This window comes from Lichenostomus cassidix, chromosome 3 (assembly GCF_008360975.1).
Source record: "Lichenostomus cassidix isolate B80296 chromosome 3, HeHo_3.0, whole genome shotgun sequence".
NCBI classification, from domain to species: Eukaryota; Metazoa; Chordata; class Aves; order Passeriformes; family Meliphagidae; genus Lichenostomus; species Lichenostomus cassidix.
This window is the reverse complement of record NC_139483.1, coordinates 2371528-2377563: the sequence shown is the minus strand read 5'-3', so window position 1 is coordinate 2377563 and position 6036 is coordinate 2371528. Positions and strand designations below refer to the sequence as shown.

Genomic DNA, 6036 nt, shown 5'->3' with positions numbered 1-6036 from the left:
AGTGCTGCTTCAAAGAGAACCGCTTGAGAAAATAGAGAGTAAACCGACTTGGATTTTAAGCAGTACAAGGATGGAAAGCAGGCATCAGTGAAGTGCAGGGATCAGCTAAACTAACCTTGCAGAAATGTAAAAATCAAGAAAAGACAGCTTCCCCTGCCTACGTATTGTTGTTATACTCGTGCAGCGACAAATCACACTTTAAAAATTACTCCACACACACTTCAAGTTGACAAAACAGCTTTCCACTAGTGATTAATACATTGCAAAGTCAATTCCACTACTGGTTAAGCTTTAGGAGGAAGGTCCTACGTGTGTTTGTTGTGTTTGATATGAACTAGAGGCTAAGTCAGTCCATGAGACCAACAACATTTGCATGAGCATTCCCAACCCTCTCTGCAGTTTAGGAGAGACGAAAGTAGTGTTAGGTCCCATGATTACAAAACTTAAAACATAAGCCTAATCCATACAACCTGTTCAATGGACACTAAGACCGGCATAAAAGTAGCTTAATAAGTAATGTTGCAACTACCTATTTGTTTTCAATATTGAGGCAATTAGGGTAAACAATTAGACCTTACCTTCATTCCTTTAGTGATCCCATTTTTCTTAGATATTCCACTTTTTAAGAGGTTATTCTGTTTCTGATGATGATGATGATGTAGATGTCCATTGCAGACAGCACTGGGATTAGCCATCTGTTTAAATTAGTCAGATTCTCAGTTCTTAAGGGTGTCTCAGGTCTTTCTACTGTAAAAAAGACAGTGGGATGAGAAGATAAAGTTCTTGGTTAAAGCCTGAAAGGCATCCAACTGGTCCGTCAGGATTTTCCAGGATGAGAGGAGGAACTATCTTTTGCAATATCTTCGAAACGTAAAACTTTCTTTCATACACCTTCAGCCCCAGCAAACTAGAATGCGAAATACATAGCAGGAGGTGTGCTCTTAAAATCTCCGAAAAATCCTGCTCATTGCTGGCTCTTGCATGAACACGGCTTCTGTGAGTCAACAAGGCTGCTGCAGCTATCAAGAAGTGGGTGGATTCATAGGCGGAGACACTTAAAGATATATTACCTCTAAATACCTCCCAGGGAGAAACCTCGTTTCTTTTCCCCGAATTACACTCAGTGTAAAGCCACGTTACTCCCTAGAAACTGCTAAAACTTTCTGAAAATTTTAATGGAGTAATCTTTAAAATTATGTTGTTCATCTTGATAACAGCATATTAGCTGAAAAAAACCTGTAGTATTGCCCTGAGTAAAGCGGAAACACTTAAAAAAATTTCAATAATTTCTTCTTATATGAGTAGCATGACAGACACAACATTACCACTGCAAAGAAATGGAAAGCAATTCAGTGCTAAAATGAAAATTTATTGAGAGCTAGGTCTTACAGACACATGCACAGGTATTCTCTAGAGTGAACTGTCCCTTTAAACTCAGTTTGGCCAGTAGCAGAATGAATGGCATGATATTACAATAAATGAGAAATGGAGTTTTATAAAGTTGGTTTAGTTTTAAAACAAGTCAGGCTTTAATCACATGTGAAACTACTAAGGAGGACTAACATACATCCTTCCTTTTAAGAAAAAAATTTTGATTGTGGAAATACATACATTGTTTTTGCTGAACCAAATTCTCATGTTTCAGATTTTAGTGACAAAACATAAAAGCAGAAGCATCTCTAGTAACATTTCATAGAATCCCTTCCTCCCAAAGTAATTAAAATTAGAGTGACATTAAAATTAGAGACAGATAAAAGGAAAGTTGTATTACAATATCAGTTTTGAAAAACTGGATAAAAGGCTGGGAGAATAAAAATACTTGAAGTGTTTTAATTAGAAAAAATTGCTATGCCATCCTGGCAATGAAATGTAAGTTATATACAGAAAGAGCAGCCTAGAACTTGAGTATGTGGAATACAGGAGATTAAATGTTAACTGCACCACTGTGAAAATACACAGGGGAACGCACTGTGTTGGTTTTGAAAACTTATCTTAGTCACTTTTTAAATTGCTAAAATGTATTTTCTTCTTTGAAGTGATTTGAAGTGGGATATCTTCAATGTGCTGGAAAACTTCTGGTTCCTGCTTAAGAGAGATCTAATCTTAAATTAATAAGACAGTAGTATTTTGGGTGAAGAAAATAACCCCTTTACTGACTAAATAACACACAAGCAGTAAAACACTGAGATTGTGTTCCTTCACAATTACACAAGATTCATCATCAGAAACCAGCTTTTGTAAGTTTTATCTTTTTGGTGCTTTTCCTAGGCAAGAATACCTCATTTCTGTATGAATCAGTCTTGTTTAGGCTTCATTAGGGCATCTGTGAGGATAACTCAATGACAAATGAATTGTGAATATAATAATGTCAGTAATAGTGGCAAAATAAATTGTTGGTCTTAAGTGGCTAAGAGTTCATATTTGCAAAAAAAAAAGGAGACTGGGATGAGGCTAAGCCTGCAGGAAGAATGGTTGGTAATTCCTCCTGCATACCTATCAGCTCTGGGCTGCTGATCAATGGAACAAGGTAATGCAAGGCATTCTCTCTGCACCTGGCAAGTCTCTCCCATCAAGAAGCTTTCTTCATGTGGGAATTTAGTCCTTGGCTGTCACAGCAAATCAAACACCTGTAAAACTTGCCATCTGCTCAGTCAGTTAGTGATCATCTTCCCCCCACTGTGACAAAGACAAGAACACTTACCAGAGTGGTGTTGTTCCCCTTGCCAGCTTCCCTGTCCCAGCTAACACCTCTGCCAGGTGCTCTTCCCAACAGGCTCAGCACCTTCCAGGGCACAAAGCGATATAATTAACATCTCATATGTGTCTTTTTTTTCCCCCCCCAGTTAGGTTCACGAGGGAGGTGGAATCTCCAATTAGATAACAGTTCAGATAATGCAAATTCTGTCGCTAGCTCCAAGCTCTAGGTCTACACTTGTTATCCATTTCAAAACCCATGAAACAGCAGTGTCCTTACATGAATAAAATGGTGAATTTAATGTGTTGTATTAATTTTAGTTTTCAATGTCTAAAATATTTAAGGTAACAAACAAATAGAACTTTAAAAAAACCCACATTTAAACATGAGTTTAAATGTGCAATTAAAAGAAAAATCAGAGAAGAGCTGTCCATTTAGGTATCTGCTAACTGTGATCTAAAAGCCAGTGCCCACAAAACAAATACCACTAGAAGTTGAATAAAATTCCTGCCCTGATCCTATTCAGAGCAAAAGATTTCTAGAAGGGATGAGTGTGGCCAAATACACAGAAAGTATCTGTAAACAGAATGTGGTATTTCTACTGCAGTTAAAAAAAAAACCAAACCAAACCAAACCAAACCAAAAAAAAACCCTTGTCCTTCAGATCTCCATCTTACACAAAGTCATCTCATCTATATAGATATTCAACATATCTATCATGTTACCAGTTACCTTACCTGCTTTGTCATCATCCTGTTAATGCCATTGGATCACTAACTCACATCAAAATCAGGATAAAAGTGTTTAAGTCCTTTTTAAATGCTCTGAGACAAATTGCTGAGCAGTATGGTGCAAAAGTGAAGTAAAGTATATGCAGTTAATTAGCTGAGGTTTAACAACAGAGCAGAGAGAAAAGGGAGGGGTAGAGCTCTGCCTAAGTAGTCTCTCAGTGTTTGAAGAAAATCACTTTTCTGGTGTGCACTTCCATTGTTGCATAGGACAGGTTAAAAGGCTGAACTCTGCTGATGTACTCAAGAAATGGGAACAAAACCATCTAACCTTCCATTAGACTTTTGGCCCAGTCAGACACGTAGTGTCATTGGAGTGGTCATAATGTCCCCATTTTAAATAACAATACCGGGTTCACAGTGTCCCCATCTATAATAGCAGTGCTGGGTTACCTACTAATAAAAAATGTAAATGTTGCAAGAAAGCATGTGAACTCATCCCAGAAAACTGTCGTGTCATAAGCCAGAAAGATTTCGTAGGATTCCTGCTCATCCCAGAGTACAGTTACTTACAGTACAGTTGTGAAATGGTCTTGCATCTAGTTGGAAGATCTTGGTAATTTCAGTTCATGACAGATTCACATTTACATACCACATGAAACAATAGGGATCTAAACAAAGACACCAGGTTGCTTCATGCTTGTTTTGATTGGGCAGACACCAGTGTCAAAGAGCAGCTGAAAAACTGGGAACCCAACTCTACTCCTTTGTAAAAATTCAAGATTCTAATAATGTTTAAATTGGCAGCCAAGCATTCCAATAATGGAATACACAGTAAAAAAATCCTTTTCACTCTCACAATCATTTCTCTCAAAACAGAAATCCATCTCATGAATTCTGTGTACCATTGATAATTTATAATTGATATATGTGGATACATGGATGTCAGAAGCAATTCCTGCCTTGGATATGCAGATAACTTCATGAAAAGATAGGGTGACACCATATCAACAAAGCAACAGCAAGCACCAGCCAGCAGCTGGTCAGTCATCCCCACAGGTGTCTTTCGAGAGTTATCCACATTTCACCAGCACTAGCTGGAGACTAAATTTCCTAAATGTTTGCATGGGAGAACCCTTAACCTATGTTTGCTTCTTTAAACCCCATCTACCAATACATACGTGGGAATGAGCTGGGATATGCCATCCCTCCTGGGTGTAAAATTGAAGGGCTGAAAGATCCCCTCAAGTGTCCTTGCACAACTTGAAGATATACAGAACACTTTGGTATTGGTCAGGGAATGATGCAGAGCAGCTCAGAGCCATGGCACAGGTGGACTCATGCCACCAGCATTGCAACAGGGCAGGGCAAGGTGTGACAGGCAGGGCTCCTCCGTGTCTGGCAGGGCCATGCATCCCCTGCAGAGCCCTGGGGCTGCCACAGCTGCCTCTGACACCTCTGCATCTCCCTGCTCTTCACCACAAGACAATGGTTGAAAGCCTTAAGCACATAAAGGTGCCGTCAGCCTGGTTTCTTAAGCAATGTTACCAGAACCAGTTCTCTGACTGCACCCAGGTGTCAATAAGCTGTGAGTTCTCAAGAACTGGTTGGGATTTTCCATTTGATACATATATCTGATTGATATACGATATACAAATCCAATAAGAAATCTGTAGCTAAGCTGAGGACATTTGTAGCACCTGAAACTTTTATCTCCCAAGGATTAAGGTTTCATCAATTGCACAACTAATGCAGTTCTGTCCCTGTCTTATGATACAAAAATAAAATATATCTGACTAGAATGTCTTGATCAGACAAATCCAACATTAATTCACAAAAACCCTACCAAGACAAAAATAATAACCACACAGCAACTAAGAGCCTGCTGCAAAAATGCAGCAGCAAACACAAGTGGGCTCACTATTTCTGCTGTCTCTTCTTCCAATTACAAGCCTCATGCCATTACTACACTCCTAACTGGATTTGAATCTGCAATTCTTACTCCTCAAATAAAAAACTTAGGTAGCTAAACCCACTGAAGCCAATAGAGCTACTCAGCTGAGCCAAAGGCCAAAAAGCACCAGGCAGAGACAAAACCTCTCTCAAAATTTCTCTACTGACCTCTTTCAGCAGTGGTGTGATCCATAGCCATGCAACCTCTAGAGCAGTCCAAGGCAGATTTCAGTCAGGCTGATTGGTTTGCTGAGCTCTGTAATTTGCAATGAGCCAGTGTGGCATTGTCATTGTTTCCACTGGACATGATGAACAGAGCAGGGGCAGCTCTGTGCCACTTGTTCCTTCTCTGTGTCATCACCACATCCATTCAGACAAGTTGCTCGTAGCTATGAACATCTGGAACATTAAGACAACCAAACCAAATCTCATTAGACAAATCTCATTGTTATTAATACTAATAAAACTGAACAAAAGAGACATAGCTTTAAACTGTGCTTCATGAGGAAATGTCAGTCTCTGAACAGGAAATTATGAAGTGATTGAACACAAAACTTAAAAGTTATTTCTTATTGTTCTTGTAATGCAATTTTTCAGTGCTTCCAAAAGGATGAGATTTATGCAAGCCCAGATGAGAACTAGCAATGCTACTCAGTTGGG

At 39.0% G+C, this 6036-nt stretch overlaps 1 long non-coding RNA gene across 1 annotated transcript; it reads right to left on the bottom strand.

Moving 5' to 3' along the window:
- Positions 1-582: 582 nt before the first annotated feature.
- On the bottom strand, positions 583-5759 carry LOC146438865 (uncharacterized). The gene is made up of 3 exons (XR_014851212.1): positions 5545-5759; positions 2702-2782; positions 583-747 (listed from the first exon to the last, which is right to left on the bottom strand). It is a non-coding gene; the product is annotated as an uncharacterized LOC146438865 (long non-coding RNA).
- Between the last annotated feature and the right edge of the window lie 277 nt (positions 5760-6036).